Genomic DNA, 17,888 nt, shown 5'->3' on the forward strand with positions numbered 1-17,888 from the left:
CGTCAGACACACCGTTGTAATATGAGGGGCCCTGGGCCTGTACCGCCGGCCACAAGACAGTCCCCCCCCAGGTCAAACAGTGCTCTACCACTTGCAAAATTTTCTCTCACAGCTCCACCAATGTTTAGTCTATGCGCTGACATCCTTCAATGCCTGGCACTGTCAATACCATTGTATTGACATTTTTCTTATGTTAGGCCTTCGAAGCCTGTCTGCGGTCACTCCTTCCACTAGGCCTCCACTGACCTGTCTACTGCTGCCCGGGTTCCCCTGGAACCAATTTTAAATTGCCTACAGCCAGCCCAATTTATTATGTTAGGGCTTCGAAGCCTGTCTGCGGTCCCTCCTTCCACTAGGCCTCCACTGACCTGTCTACTGCCGCCCGTGTTCCCCTGGAACCAATTGTAAATTGCCTACAGCCAGGCCAATTTATTATGTTAGGGCTTCGAAGCCTGTCTGCGGTCCCTCCTTCCACTAGGCCTCCACTGACCTGTCTACTGCTGCCCGTGTACCCCTTGAACCAACATCAGAAAATATAAAAATAAGTATTTTGCTTATAAAAAAGAAAATACTGGAGAGATATCAAATGCAGACATTTTAACATTAAAAACAAACACATACAACAAAAATCTGGTACAGTACTAAAAATGGCCACCAGCTACAATAACTTTCTCCTGCAAGTAGTTAACTGAAAGTTTTTTTCAATTTAAAACACAGATATGGCATCCACCGAGTGTTGTCCTGTCGCGTCTTCTTTATATTATTGCCAAGAAGATGCAAAACAATGAAAATAATAAAATCATTATTTACCAAAAAAATAGAGTAAGTCAAAACCACATTGCAAATAAACATTCATTACAAATAAAGAAGCAGGGCGCGTCCGAGGGTGAGTATATACCTAATAAGAATATAATCACCCTCGGACGCGCCCTGCTTCTTTCCGACAGCCTTCCTTCCTAAGAATCAGCCCTTCGTGGTGTAGAGAGAGGGTGTGTTACACTCCAAGGTGTTCTCCAGGTTTCCTCGCCATTGCTTCGATCTTCCGACTCTCGTTTAGTAGTTGTAGAAAACTACACTGCATTAGGCCTACAAAATGGGTATCGGGTGGAATGAGATGGTGTGTTACACTCCAAGGTGTTCCCCAGGTTGCCTTGCCATTGCTTCGGTCTTCCGACTCTCGTTTAGTAGTTGTAGAAAACTACACAGCATTAGGCCTACAAAATGGGTATGGGGTGGAGAGAGATGGTGTGTTACACTCCAAGGTGTTCTCCAGGTTTCCTCGCCATTGCTTCGATCTTCCGACTCTCGTTTAGTAGTTGTAGAAAACTACACTGCATTAGGCCTACAAAATGGGTATCGGGTGGAGAGAGATGGTGTGTTACACTCCAAGGTGTTCCCTAGGTTGCCTTGCCATTGCTTCGGTCTTCCGACTCTCATTTAATAGTTGTAGAAAACTACACTGCATTAGGCCTACAAAATGGGTATCGGGTGGAGAGAGATGGTGTGTTACACTCCAAGGTGTTCCCCAGGTTGCCTTGCCATTGCTTCGGTCTTCCGACTCTCGTTTAGTAGTTGTAGAAAACTACACAGCATTAGGCCTACAAAATGGGTATGGGGTGGAGAGAGATGGTGTGTTACACTCCAAGGTGTTCTCCAGGTTTCCTCGCCATTGCTTCGATCTTCCGACTCTCGTTTAGTAGTTGTAGAAAACTACACTGCATTAGGCCTACAAAATGGGTATCGGGTGGAGAGAGATGGTGTGTTACACTCCAAGGTGTTCCCCAGGTTGCCTTGCCATTGCTTCGGTCTTCCGACTCTCGTTTAGTAGTTGTAGAAAACTACACAGCATTAGGCCTACAAAATGGGTATGGGGTGGAGAGAGATGGTGTGTTCCACTCCAAGGTGTTCTCCAGGTTGCCTTTCCTGAGCTTCTATCTTCAGGCTCTCGTTAAATTGTGGTTAAATGGAACAACTGCATTTGGCGTACTAGTTGGTTTGGGGCCTACTAACAGTGTCTGCCGCTCCTTGCTGTTCTCCTGGTTTCCTGTCCTGAAATTCCGTTTTCAGGCGCTCGTTAAGTAGTTGTTAATGTTAGACTGCATTTGGCCTACTAGTTGGGTTGGGGCCTACTATTGGTGTCTGCCACTCCTTGCTGTTCTCCTCCACTGAACAAAGCTGTGCCGCCTGTTTACTACGGTTGCCAATTTTGAACTGCATTTCGACTACTTACTGATTTGGGCCTACTCTCTGTGTCAGCCTCTCATTCCAGTTGTCCTCCACTGCAATGCCCCCTGGTTATTCCTGTGTTACCAATTTTGAACTGCATTTAGCCCACTTTATTATTTGGGCCTATATCTGTGTTTCCTCCTCATCCTGCCCATTGCCCAGCCAGTGATAGATGAGTCTGCTGGTACATTGACCCATAACGCAACATTCCCCGTGCACGCTACACAACAACATTGTGACCCTGCTGAAAGTCAGGTTCCTCTTCCCGCATACCATACCACCTTACACGGGGACAAAGAGGAAGGTGCAGATGAAAGTGCAGGTTCCTTCATCAGGTGGGGGGAGGAATACTAGTTGGCGACGTCACTGGCACAGGGCCTCTCATAGTACGCAAAAGTGTTGCTGCCGGTGGGAGGCGCCCCCGCCGTGCAAACACACCGCTGTACTTTGAGGGGCCCTGTGCCAGTGCCAATGCCAATGAGTGGGCCCCCCCTGCTTGCTCAGGTTCACAGCACTTGCAAAGTTGAAATACTTACCTCTCCCTGCTCCACTGCCGTGACGTGGTCCAGATTTCCTGGGCCCACTAATTACTTGAACCAGCCCTACCCACCACAACTTTAGCCAAATGACCCCCAATTTCAAATGCCTTCCAATTATTATAAGGTAAATTACGCTTGACAAGCTTCATTAAGAAGAATGGATGGTTTTGACATTAAAATGGGCACTCTAGGTGTTTTCCTGGCCCCCACTCACTGCCGACTATGCTGCCCCATTGACTTGCATTGGGTTTCGTGTTTCGGTCGATCCCGACTTTACGTCATAATCGGCCGATTTCACTCGACCCGACTTTTGAGATAGTCGGGTTTCGCGAAACCCGGCTCGACTCTAAAAAGGTCAAGGTCGCTCAACTCTACTGATTGAAGGATGGATGTCAGGAGTGTCAAAAGATATTATATTACATCTGCATGTAGTTTAGCCAAGTGAGGTGACAGCTAACTCCTGACAAACTGGAGGCAACTGCGGACATAGATACTTATTACCCATGCATCAGGTCACTACTTTATCCAAACTTTAAAGACCTAGGGTGATAATTTCAGAGTAGTTCACCAGATAACGTAGACTACTGCAAAGAGGAGTTGCCATGGGAGAGGAGAGCAAAGCCCTGTATTTACTACAGTGTTTTATTTTAGAGGTAACACACAAAACTTTCTTAATAGCTAAATCAATGTAATGTGGGTAAAACCATGGTGTGGTAATATACATACTGATCACTGTCTTTCCTGTTTTACAGCACCGATTTGGTCCTCTTCAGAACAAGGCTCTATAGTTTTACATTGTAAAAGCAACGTCTGGCTGCACATAAACCCTAGTGTGAGCCAGCAAGTTGGGATAGAAGTCACATAAGTGAGCAGAGGAGTATAGCAGCTCTGGAAACAGGAGAAGACTGTGATTGGCAAGTATATTAACACTAGTGATGAGTAGTGAACCCATGGATGTTCGGGTCCAGCTAGTTCATCCAAACATCTAAAAGGAGTTTGGTTCAGGTAACTGAACAGTATCTGAATTCAAACTCGGACCCCATTCAAATGAATGGGGGCCCAAACATCCAGTGTTAATCAAGCGGTAAGTTCATTATCGCCGATCAGATTGCGGAATTCCCATGCTATCAGACAGATGACAGCATGTGAGCCAGCAGCTGTTACCAGAGGTAAAAAGGATACCCCTGGTCACAGGATTCAGCTGATGAGTACAATTCTCATCATCATATGCCTAGTTTCGCTGATAGCAACGGCACCAGGTGTATGATGGGAGTATTCTCCAGCCTGCGTCTGTTCAATAAATGGCGTGGGGTCCCTTCCACTTTTGCTAACCAGCCTAGCTAAACTGACAGCTGTGGGCTACATCCCTCAGCTGTCAGCGTTATCTTGGCTGGTTCTCAAAAATAGAGTGGTTCCCACACTGTCTGGTGCAGTGTTCTTTAGCCCAAACAAGTTTCTTCTGCTTGTTGCGTCTCCTTAGCAGTGGTTTCCTAGCAGCTTTTTTGCCATGAAGGCCGGCTGCACAAAGTCTCCTCTTAACAGTTGTTGTAGAGATGTATCTGCTGCTAGAACTCTGTGTGGCATTGACCTGGTCTCTAATCTGAACTGCTGTTAACCTGCGATTTCTGAGGCTGGTGACTCGGATAAAATTATCCTCAGAAGCAGAGGTGACTCTTGGTCTTCCTTTCCAGGAGCGGTCCTCATGTGAGCTAGTTTCTTTGTAGTGCTTGATGACTTTCGCCACTGCACTTGGGGACCCGTTCAAAGTTTTCCCAATTTTTGGGACTCACTGACCTTCATTTTTTAAAGAAATGATGGCCACTCGTTTTTCTTTACTTAGCTGCTTTTTTCTTGCCATAATACAAATTCTAACAGTCTATTCAGTGGGACTATCAGAAATCCCCCTTATTAAAGCTCCATAGACACATTTGCCCCATATAATGCTCCACAAATGCTGATTATGGCGCCATATTATGCTCCATAAAGACATTTGCCCCATATAATGCTGCACATGGCCCCATACAGATATTTGCCCAATATAATGCTGCCCATGGCCCCATAAGATGCTCCATACAGACATTTGCCCCATATGCTGTTGCTGCAATTAAAAAAAAAATGACATACTCAACTCCCTGGCCGCCGGTACTTGCTATATTCACGTGCTCCCCTTCCACCGTCGGCTCCGCTGTGTCTTCCCCGTCCTCTGCACTGACGATCAGACAGAGGGCGGCACACACTAATAGCGTCATCGTGCCCTCTGACCTGAGCGTCACTGCAGAGGACGCGAAAGACGGAGCAGTGCCGACTGTGGAAAGAGGAACAGGTGAATATCACGCACTGCGTTATACTCACCTGCTCCTGGCGCAGTCCCTGCACGTCTGTTCCCCAACACCGGCAGCTTCTTCCTGTAGTGAGTGGTCACATGGTACCGCTCATTACAGTAATGAACATGCGGCTCCACCCCTATGGGAGTGGAGTGGGGTCCATATTCATTACTGTAATGAGCGGTACCTTGTGACCACTCACTACAAGAAGAAGCTGTCAGTGCCCGAAGAACCAAGGACATCCAGGGACCGCGCCAGGAGCAAGTGAGTATTATTAGACAGCTGCAGCTCCCCATAACCTGCCGACCCCAAGGACTCGAGTATAAGCCGAGACGCACAATTTCATCCTAAAAAAATGTAAATTGTTCTTTTATTCTATAAAGTTCTGACAATATGTCTCCGAATTTCCAAGCAATACGTTTTTATATTTTTTTGTGACAAAGAAAAATGGTAAAAATAAAAAAAAAAACAGTGCTTTCAGATCTCAAATAATGCAAAGAAAACAAGTTCATAATCATTTAGATTAGGGTTCACATCTGGAGATTGAGCTGCCCATGACAGGGTTTTGATGTGGTGGTCTCTTATTTTTTTCTAGAGCTGTATATTATAAGATTCTTGCTTTATATTCATAGTAAATTTTATATGGAAAGAGAGAAAGCTATAAGAGAGAACGCTCTTTCAGAAAGACAGGACACATTTTAGTCATTAGTATTTTCAGTAAATTTCCATATTCATTCAGTGATGTATGCTGTTTATTTTTCTATGTCTGTGTGCATGACTACAATGTCATTCTCTATAGCTTCTGTGTTATAGCTGCTCAGTCCCACCATATTACAGTTCATTGGATGTGTAAGGGGCTAGACCAGGGCAGTAGTCATGGCCGAACACTCTGGTGTATCTGTGCCCTCCCCCCCCTATTACATGAAAACATTGTCCATCACTTTGTGTACCTGCGGCTCCATTCTCTGCACCATCAGGGTCACCTCTGTTTCGCTGTGGGTTCCCATCAGTCGGTGTAATAAAGATTGAGACACAGTCCTTTTCAACTTTCAAATCCACAACTTTACTGTAAACTTTACGCAGCACATCCAGACTCTTCACACCAATTACAACAGGATTAGCATTACACATTTCCTCTTCTCTCCCTGCACCTTCCTTCCTTTCACATAACGCATAACAGGGTCATGCCTTGCCGCACGGGTCCTCAGTGTCCTCCCAATTCAGCTCTGCGACGGTTTGGCCTTCCTCTGTCTGCTTCGCTCCAGACAAAAGAGTTTCCACCTCAGAAGCTAGTTGCCACCTGGCGAGTGACCTACCCTTCAATATTGTGCTCTGTGAAGTCCCAGCACTGTCTTGCTCCAAATTCACTGCTTCTGGGTTCTGCTCCAGCCACTGTTTCGTACCGGTACTGAGGACATCTGCCAAAGCTATAAGCTGCCACATTCTAGGGCTACCTATGCCTGCGTACTGTCTTCTTTCCCTCTTTCTTACTGCTGTGCTGGCCTCTGCTTTTCTGGCCTGATGCTGTGGATGGCTGGGCTCTCTCCACTTAGTCAAACAAAGTTGCATTGTAGCTGCTAATGTCCTGGGCACTCAGGCACTTCTGAACTGAATAAGGAAATGTTCCCTATGTAGCTGCAGCTGACCCCTCCTACATTAACTAGTAAGACCACTCCTACATTAACTAGTAATATGTACATTGATCCACAACCATGATAACTTAGGTGTACCAAAATTCCACCATCTAGTCCTATCCATGAGACAGGGGATGACTTTCTGGCGTTTAACTGCCATGACCTTCACTAATCCCAAAAACTAGGGCTGGCTGAATGTAACTGAGGTCGACTATGCATTTTATTGCTACATTCATTGTTAATGGGAACGCCGGAGATTGCTGTGCATATCAATCGGCTAATCGTTTGTGAGAATTACGAGAACGTAAATGACGAGAAAGTGCGCATGATCAACCTGCACTCCTTGCCGCTGGGTCCATTTCTCGACATCAGTGGGGGACCACAGTTATCGGAAAGTTCTCCCATAACTTTCAAATTTGAGAATAGAGATGAGCGAACCTTTTTAAAGTTTGGTTTGGCCATGTTCTCCGAACTTCCTGATGTTAGCCGAACATCGAACAGCCTTAAACTCAGTGAGAGGAAAAAACAAAAGCGTAGGCAACAGCTTCCAAAAAGCTGCCAAAATAGCTCAAATTAGGGACAGACAATAGGAAAAGTGGCATTAATTGATCCATCAATTGTGCTATAAATAAATAATTTTAAAAAATTAACGTGGGTGCCCCTGTATTTTTGATAGCCATCAGGGCAAAACTGAGCTGTCAGCTTTAGCAAGGTTGGTTGTCAAGAATACAGGGGTCTTCATACTGACATCTGATAGCGTAGCACCGCAGCACTATGACCAACAGTAATGTTTTAATTTTGCTAATTTTGAGGGAAATGTTCAGGAATCAGAACACAAATCCGAATGTGCAACGTTTATGCTGACTATGGGATTGCAGAACGTTTTTTGAACAAGTTCACTCATCTCTACTTGAGAACATCCCTATGAGTGTTATACAGGAAGTGCAGAGTTAGCAGATGCATGATTATTATAAATTACCATTATTATAAATTCTATTTTATTATTATTATAAATTACCCATGAGATCATCACAAAAAATGGTCCAAGTGCCGTGATATCATAGACATACAATGAGAAAATAAAAAAGTATGACCTGAAAGCAAGTCACTGCCCAGAGCATACAGAGATAACCACTTACAGGGATATTTTGGTTAAAAATATTATAATATTTCCTTAGTATATTTTAAAATAATCAGAATAATAAATCACAAACAAAGTTTAAACAAAAGTATAGTAGTTCCAAGATGCCTCGTGTGTCAGGGAAGACATGCTAGAAAAGAGCCGCGTTTATAATGTTTTAAGAGTTATGTAAAGAAGAATCAGATTAAAAGAATCCCATTCCTGCTCAAATAGGCTTTCATGCACAATATACAGTACAGACCAAAAGTTTGGACACACCTTCTCATTTAAAGATTTTCTGTATTTTCATGACTATGAAAATTGTACATTCACACTGAAGCCATCAAAACTATGAATTAACGCATGTGGAATTATATACTTAACAAAAAAGTGTGAAACAACTGAAAATAGGTCTTATATTATAGGTTCTTCAAAGTAGCCACCTTTTGCTTTGATGACTGCTTTGCACACTCTTGGCATTCTCTTGATGAGCTTCAAGAGGCAGTCACCGGGAATGGTCTTCCAAAAATCTTGAAGGAGTTCCCAGAGATGCTTAGAACTTGTTGAGCCTTTTGCCTTCACTCTACGGTCGAGCTCACCCCAAACCATCTCGATTGGGTTCAGGTCTGGTAACTGTGGAGGCCAGGTCATCTGGCGTAGCACCCCATCACTCTCCTTTTGGGGTCAAATAGCCCTTACACAGCCTGGAGGTTTTGTTGGGGTCATTGTCCTGTGGAAAAATAAATGGTGCAACTAAACGCAAACCGGATAAAATAGCATGGCGCTGCAAGATGCTGTGGTAGCCATGCTGGTTCAGTATGCCTTCAATTTTGAATAAATCCCCAACAGTGTCACCAGCAAAGCACCCCCACACCATCACACCTTCTCCTCCATGCTTCATAGTGGGAACCAGGCATGTAGAGTTCATCCGTTCACCTTCTGAGGCTGGTGACTCGGATGAACTTATCCTCAGAAGCAGAGGTGACTCTTGGTCTTCCTTTCCTGCGGCAATCCTCATGTGAGTCAGTTTCTTTGTAGTTCTTGATGGTTTTTGCCACTGCACTTGGGGACAATTTCAAAGTTTTCCCAATTTTTCGGAATGACTGACCTTCATTTCTTAAAGTAATGATGGCCACTTGTTTCTCTTTACTTAGCTGCTTTTTTCTTGCCATGACACAAATTCTAACATAATAACTAAATAAATAAGGCAGCACACTGCAGCGCTAGAACATACAAACTTGAAATACGAAACTTGAACTGCATTACTGCACTAGAAATATGAAAAATGAGAGCGTTTAGAGCATAAAAATGGCCAATTTTATGTGTACCTGGTAGCCACTTTACGGCATCTCTCTTATACCAGGTCCTATGCTTGCCTTACCTCGCTGAGAATAAACGTCTACATCTGAATGGGTACATGTGAAACCTCTTCCTAGACTAAAATTCTCTCTCTCTATGGAGGGGTATTGGACCTGCTGTAATTTCACATGTACCCATTCAGATGTAGACGTTTATTCTCAGCGAGGTAAGGCAAGCGTAGGACCTGGTATAAGAGAGATGCATTTTTATGCGCTAAACGCTCTCATTTTTTCATATTTCTAGTGCAGTAATGCAGTTCAAGTTTCGTATTTCAAGTTTTTATGTTCTAGCGCTGCAGTGTGCTGCCTTATTTATTTAGCTATATACGAGTTGGCGACTCTAGGTTCAGCACCTGTTCACACTTGGTTTTTGAAACAAATTCTAACAGTCTATTCAGTAGGACTATCAGCTGCGTATCCAACAGACTTCTGCACAACAAAACTGATGGTCCCAACCCCATTTATAAGGCAAGAAATCCCACTTATTAAACCTGACAGGGCATACCTGTGAAGTGAAAACCATTCCCGGTGACTACCTCTTGAAGCTCATCAAGAAAATGCCAAGAATGTGAAAAGCAGCCATCAAAGCAAAAGATGGCTACTTTGAAGAACCTAGAATATAAGACATCATTTCAGTTGTTTCACACTTTTTTGTTAAGTATATAATTCCACGTGTTAATTCATAGTCGTGATGCCTTCAGTGTGAATGTACAATTTTCATGTATGAAAATACAGAAAAATCTTTAAATGAGAAGGTGTGTCCAAACTTTTGGTCTGTACTGTATAAATCTCTCCTAATCTTGTTGTACTATACTCAAATGGGTGTTTTTCAATGTATCCATGTAAATAAAGTGCTAAGTGCATTAATATGTATTCAGTTTATGCCCAGTGGCCATTTGCCTAATGCAAAGTATGAATGTCATAATAACTAGCAAGAGATTGAAGGAATTGTTTACCTATTTCTGTAGGGTTTCAAAGGAGATTCGGTGTGCTGCTGCGGGTTCTGGCAATGTCTCCCTCCACCCCAACGCACGTTTCATGTTTACTTCCTTAGTGGATGTGTGCCCATGTTAAACGGGAGGTCCGTTTAAGAACAGATTTTGCATAACAGTTTCTTTTTTATTTTTTTATTTTACTTACATAGCGCCATTAATTCCATAGTGGTTTATCGGCACTGTCCACATTGGATCTCATAATCTAGATGCCCTATCTGTATGTCTTTGGAGTGTGGGAGGGAACCAGAGAACCCAGAGGAAACCCATGCAAACAGGGGGTGAGAAAACAAACACCTTGTTGTTCTTGGGAGGATTTGAACCCAGGACCCTAGTGTGTCAAGGTTGCAGTGCTAACCACTGAGCCACCGTGCTGCTTCATGTTATAGCATGACCAGCTGAATGGAGATTGAAATGAAGAAAAATATTTTATTTGCAACGTTTTGGCATTTATACCTTTCAACCACTGTCATGCAACCTGCCTTCATTAAAGGGGTTGTCCAATACTGGACAATCCCTTTTGAATGCCTCCAATTTGGTGAAGAAAATAAGAAAAAAGTGCCTAAATTACCAGCACCGCTACTCTGCTCCAAACAGGGGCGGACACTGACAGCTTGGGGCCCCTGTGCAAGAAATGTGTCTGGGTCCCCCTCCCTTTATGGCGACAAAGCTATATATATTACATATATAGTATATACACATATATTATATATATATATATATATATATATATATATATATATATATATATATATATATATATATATATAGCCACACACTCATACATGTACTGTGTATATATTACATAGTCTTCTTCATTGTATAATGCTGTCCCTTATTATACAGTGTCCTCTCTTACATGTTGGATTATATAGAGCCCTCTTTTTTACTACATACCGTCCTGTCTTGTTAGATGTATAATACAATGATGGCTGATGGAGCATGGGAAAGCTTCTTTTCTAATGGAGGAGTTGATGGACTGGTCATCTGGTCACCGGCTCCTCCATCAGCAGTCATTTTATATCTAAAAAGAGTGGGGACTATGAAATAAAAGAGGGCACTGTGAATAACAAAAATAACAAGAATACACTATGTAAAAGACAGTGCTGTACATAACAGCAGAGGAAGCTATATAATATGGGATGTCACCATATATAACTAGAGAGGATGGTATGTGATAAGGGACAATGTTATACATAATAAAAGAGGAAGCTATGTAACTAAGGATGGTGTTATGCGGAATTAGTGAGTACACTATATACTAAGGGATTGTGCTAGACATAAGTGATAATGTCTTCCTCCACCTCCCCCTGTTCCTAAATCCATTATAAGTCCCCCTTCCTCTCATCCCAATCCCCCACACCCCTCATTGTCCTCCTCCCCCACATCCCATTATTGTCCTCTCACCCACCCCATCATTGCCCTCTTCAGCACCTCCATCATTGCCTTGTCAACCACTGCTATCATTGCTTTCTCCCCTACCACCCCATATCATTGCCCATTCCATCACCTCCATCATTTCCTCCTGCCCTACCACCCTATCATTGTCTTTTCCCCCACCACTCCCATCATTGCCCATTCCACCACCTCCATCATTGCCTCCTCCCCACCATCCACATTATTGCCCTTTCCACCACCACCATCATTGTCCTTTCCACCACCACCATCATTGCATTCTCTGTTGTGAATTCTGCTTTTGGGCTCCCTCCGGTGGTTGTAGGTGGTAATGCAGTTGTCCCTGGGCTGCAGTCTTGGACAGGTGTATCTGCTGATTGCAATTCTGACTGGGGTATTTAGGTTTGCAGGATTCATTAGTCCTTGCCAGTTGTCAATGTTTCTTGGGAAGTGTTGGACCTCTGTCTAGCTTCTCCTGCTTAGCTGCCAATTCAGCAAAGATAAGTGTCTGTTTCTTTTTCTATGGCACACAAGCTGTGTGCTTGTTTTTTTGATTGTATTCCTGCTCTGTGTGTAGGAGTCTCTGGAGTTGCAGATATACGTTCCACGTCTTTAGTTAGATGGAGGAATTTTTTGTATAATCTGCTGTGGATATTTTTGGAAGGGTTTTAATACTGACCGCACAGAACTCTGTCCTATCCTTTCCTATTTTAGCTAGAGTGGCCTCTTGTGCTAAACCCTGTTTTCTGACTGTGTGTCTTTCCTCTCCTACTCACAGCCAATATTTGTGGGGGGCTGCCTATCCTTTGGGGTTCTGCTCTGAGGCAAGGTAGAATTCCTATTTCCATCTTTAGGGGTATTTAGTCCTCCGGCTGTGACGAGGTGTCTAGGGCTTGTTAGATACACCCCACGGCTACTTCTAGTTGCGGTGTTAAGATCAGGATTTGCGGTCAGTATAGTTACTACCTACTCCAGTGAAAGTTTTCATGCTGCTCCAAGGTCACCGGATCATAACAGTACAACTGGCCCATAATGAGTTAAATGTATCTCAGAAGAAGGGAAGAAAGGTGTTGAGCCATTTTTTTTTCTTCAGTCTGCTTTATCTTCTCCTCCCTCTTTATCTCTGGGTGGCTGAGGAGCCTTGTGCAAGCATGGATGTTCAGGAATTAGTTTCTCGTGTAGACCAGCTTGCTGCTAGAGTACAGGATATTTTTGATTACTTTGTTCAGACTCCTGTTTTAGAACCGAAGATTCCTACTCCTGATTTGTTTTTTGGTGACAGGTCCAAATTTTTGAGTTTTAAAAACAACTGTAAACTATTTTTTGCTCTGAGACCTCGATCCTCTGGTGATTCCATTAAGCAGGTTAATATCGTCACCTCCCTGCTGCGTGGCGACCCGCAGGATTGGGCATTTTCCCTGGAATCAGGGAATCCGGCTTTGCTTAATGTAGACTCCTTTTTTCAGGCTTTAGGATTATTATATGATGAACCTAATTCTGTGGATCAAGCTGAGAAGACCTTGTTGGCCCTGTCTCAGGGTCAAGAGGCGGCAGAATTGTATTGTCAGAAATTCAGAAAATGGTCTGTGTTGACTAAATGGAATAATGATGCTTTGGCGGCAATTTTCAGAAAGGGTCTTTCTGAATCCGTTAAACATGTTATGGTGGGGTTTCCCACGCCTTCTGGTCTGAGTGATTCTATGTCTCTGGCCATTCAGATTGACTGGCGCTTGTGGGAGCGCAGAACTGTGCACGCTGTGGCGTTGTCCTCAGAGCAGATTCCTGAGCCAATGCAGTGTGATAGGATTCTGTCTAGAACGGAACGACATGGATTCAGACGTCAGAATGGGTTGTGTTATTATTGTGGCGACGCTTCTCATGTCATTTCAGTCTGCCCTAAGCGGACAAAGAGGATCGCTAGTTCATTTACCATCAGTACTGTACAACCTAAATTTCTTTTATTTGTGTCCTTGATTTGCTCATTGTCATCATTTTCTGTCATGGCGTTTGTGGATTCAGGCGCCGCCTTGAACTTAATGGACTTTGAGTTTGCCAAGCGTTGTGGTTTTCCCTTGCAGCCTTTGCAGGACCCGATTCCTTTAAGGGGCATTGATGCTACACCCTTGGCTAAAAATAAACCCCAGTTTTGGACACAGGTGACCATGCGCATGGCGCCAGCCCATCAGGAAGATTGTTGATTTCTGGTGTTGCATAATTTGCATGATGCTATCGTGCTGGGTTTTCCGTGGTTGCAGGTACATAATCCTGTGTTGGATTGGAAGTCCATGTCTGTGACTAGTTGGGGTTGTCAGGGGGTTCATAATGATGTTCCTTTGATGTCAATCTCCTCTTCTTCCTCTTCAGAAATTCCAGAGTTTGTCTGATTTTCAGGATGTATTCGATGAGCCCAATTCCAGTTTCCTTCCACCGCACAGGGACTGCAATTGTGCTATTGACTTGATTCCAGGCTGTAAGTTTCCTAAGGGTCGACTTTTCAACCTGTCTGTGCCTGAACATGCCGCCATGCGGAGCTATATTAAGGAGTCTTTGGAGAAAGGGCATATTCGGCCATCTTCTTCACCGTTGGGAGCGGGGTTCTTTTTTGTTACTAAAAAAGATGGGTCCTTGAGACCCTGTATTGATTATCGCCTCTTGAATAAAATCACGGTCAAGTTTCAATACCCTTTACCTTTGCTTACCGATTTGTTTGCTAGGATTAAGGGAGCTAGTTGGTTTACGAAGATTGACCTTCGGGGGGCATATAATCTTGTTCGTATTAAGCAGGGTGATGAATGGAAAACTGCGTTTAACACGCCCGAAGGCCATTTTGAATACCTTGTGATGCCATTCGGGCTCACTAATGCTCCATCTGTTTTTCAGTCCTTCATGCATGATATTTTCCGGACTTATATTGATAAGTTCCTGATTGTATATTTGGACGATATTTTGATTTTTTCCGATGATTGGGAGTCTCATGTAGAACAGGTCAGGGTGGTATTTCAGATCCTTCGTGACAATGCCCTGTTTGTGAAAGGGTCTAAGTGTCTCTTTGGGGTGCAGAAGGTTTCTTTTTTGGGCTTCATTTTTTCTCCTTCATCTATAGAGATGGATCCGGTTAAGGTTCAGGCCATTCATGATTGGAATCAGCCCACATCCGTGAAGTGCCTTCAGAAATTTTTGGGTTTTGCTAATTTTTATCGCCGTTTCATTGCTAATTTTTCCAGCGTGGTTAAACCCTTGACCAATTTGACGAAGAAAGGCGCTGATGTGGCGAATTGGTCCTCTGCGGCTGTCTCTGCTTTTCAGGAGCTTAAACGTCCATTTACTTCTGCTCCTGTGTTGCGCCAACCGGATGTTTCTCTTCCGTTTCAGGTTGAGGTTGACGCTTCTGAGATTGGGGCAGGGGCTGTTTTGTCTCAGAGGGATCCTGTTGGTTCCTTAATGAAACCGTGCGCCTTCTTTTCCCATAAGTTTTTGCCTGCTGAACGCAATTATGATGTCGGCAATCAGGAATTGTTGGCTATGAAGTGGGCGTTTGAGGAGTGGCGACATTGGCTTGAGGGAGCTAAGCACCGTATTGTGGTCTTGACCGATCATAAGAATTTGATTTACCTCGAGTCTGCCAAATGGCTGAATCCTAGACAGGCTCGATGGTCCTTGTTTTTTTCCCGTTTTGATTTCGTGGTCTCATACCTTCCGGGTTCTAAGAACATTAAGGCTGATGCCCTCTCTAGGAGTTTTTTACCTGATTCTCCTAAGGTCTTAGAACCGGTCGGTATTCTGAAAGAAGGGGTGGTCCTTTCTGCCATTTCCCCTGATTTACTATGGGTTCTTCAGGAATTTCAGGCTGACAAACCTGACCGCTGTCCTGTGGGGAAACTGTTTGTTCCTGACAGATGGACTAGTAGAGTGATTTCTGAGGTTCACTGTTCCATGTTGGCTGGTCATCCTGGCATTTTTGGTACCAGAGACTTGGTTGGTAGGTCCTGTTGGTGGCCTTCTTTGTCGCGTGATGTGCGTTCTTTTGTGCAGTCCTGTTGGACTTGTGCGCGGGCCAAGCCTTGTTGTTCCCGTGCTAGTGGGTTGCTTTTGCCATTGCCGGTCCCTGAGAGGCCCTGGACGCATATTTCTATGGATTTTATTTCTGATCTTCCGGTTTCCCAGAGGATGTCTGTTATCTGGGTTGTTTGTGATCGGTTCTCTAAGATGGTTCATTTGGTGCCTTTGCCTAAATTGCCTTCCTCTTCGGATTTGGTTCCGTTGTTTTTTCAGCATGTGGTCCGTTTGCATGGTATTCCGGAGAATATTGTGTCCAAAAGAGGTTCCCAGTTTGTTTCTAGGTTTTGGCGGGCCTTTTGTGCTAGGCTGGGCATTGATTTGTCTTTTTCTTCTGCGTTTCATCCTCAGACAAATAGTCAGACCGAGCGAACTAATCAGACTTTGGAAACTTATTTGAGATTCTTTGTGTCTGCTGATCAGGATGATTGGGTGGCTTTCTTGCCATTGGCCGAGTTTGCCCTTAATAATCAGGCTAGTTCGGCTACTTTGGTTTCGCCTTTCTTTTGTAATTTTGGTTTTCATCCTCGTTTTTCTTCTGGGCAGGTTGAGCCTTCTGATTGTCCTGGTGTGGATTCTATGGTTGACAGGTTGCAGCAGATTTGGGCTCATGTGGTGGACATTTTGGTGTTGTCTCAGGAGGAGGCTCAACGTTTTGCTAACCGTCATCGGTGTGTTGGTTCCCGGCTTCGGGTTGGGGATCTGGTCTGGTTGTCTTCCCGTCATGTTCCTATGAAGGTTTCTTCTCCTAAGTTTAAGCCTCGGTTTATTGGTCCTTAAAGGATTTCTGAGATTATTAATCCGGTGTCTTTTCGACTGGCGCTTCCAGCCTCTTTTGCGATCCATAATGTCTTCCATAGATCTTTATTGCGGAAATATGTGGAGCTCGTTGTTCTCTCTGTTGATCCTCCGGCCCCTGTGTTGGTTGATGGGGAGTTGGAATATGTTGTTGAGAAGATTTTGGATTCCCGTTTTTCGAGGCGGAAGCTTCAGTACCTTGTCAAATGGAAAGGTTATGGCCAGGAGGATAATTCTTGGGTTTTTGCCTCTGATGTCCATGCCGCTGATTTGGTTCGTGCCTTTCATCTGGCTCATCCTGATCGGCCTGGGGGCTCTGTTGAGGGTTCGGTGACCCCTCCTCAAAGGGGGAGTACTGTTGTGAATTCTGCTTTTGGGCTCCCTCCGGTGGTTGTAGGTGGTAATGCAGTTGTCCCTGGGCTGCAGTCTTGGACAGGTGTATCTGCTGATTGCAATTCTGACTGGGGTATTTAGGTTTGCAGGACTCATTAGTCCTTGCCAGTTGTCAATGTTTCTTGGGAAGTGTTGGACCTCTGTCTAGCTTCTCCTGCTTAGCTGCCAATTCAGCAAAGATAAGTGTCTGTTTCTTTTTCTATGGCACACAAGCTGTGTGCTTGTTTTTTTGATTGTATTCCTGCTCTGTGTGTAGGAGTCTCTGGAGTTGCAGATATACGTTCCACATCTTTAGTTAGATGGAGGAATTTTTTGTATAATCTGCTGTGGATATTTTTGGAAGGGTTTTAATACTGACCGCACAGAACTCTGTCCTATCCTTTCCTATTTTAGCTAGAGTGGCCTCTTGTGCTAAACCCTGTTTTCTGACTGTGTCTTTCCTCTCCTACTCACAGCCAATATTTGTGGGGGGCTGCCTATCCTTTGGGGTTCTGCTCTGAGGCAAGGTAGAATTCCTATTTCCATCTTTAGGGGTATTTAGTCCTCCGGCTGTGACGAGGTATCTAGGGCTTGTTAGGTACACCCCACGGCTACTTCTAGTTGCGGTGTTAAGATTAGGATTTGCGGTCAGTATAGTTACCATCTACTCCAGTGAAAGTTTTCATGCTGCTCCAAGGTCACTGGATCATAACAATTCTCCCCCACCACCCCATCTTTGTTCTTTCCACCACCTCCATCACTGCTTATCCCCCATATCCATCATTTCCTCCTCCCCCACCATTCCCATCATTGCCCTTTCCACCACATCCACCATTTCCTCCCCTCTCCAACCCCCATTATGGCCCTTTCCACCACCCCCATCATTGCCTTCTCCCCCACCATCATTGCCCATTCCACCAGCTCCATCATTTCTTCCTCCCTCACCACCCCAATCATTGCCAATTCCACCACCTCCATCATTTCCTCCTCCCCCACCATCCCCATTCCACCACTTCCATCATTGCCTACTCGCCCTCTATCCCCATCATTGCCCTATCCAGCACCCCATCATTG

This window comes from Ranitomeya imitator, chromosome 5, assembly GCF_032444005.1.
Source record: "Ranitomeya imitator isolate aRanImi1 chromosome 5, aRanImi1.pri, whole genome shotgun sequence".
Lineage (NCBI taxonomy): Eukaryota > Metazoa > Chordata > Amphibia > Anura > Dendrobatidae > Ranitomeya > Ranitomeya imitator.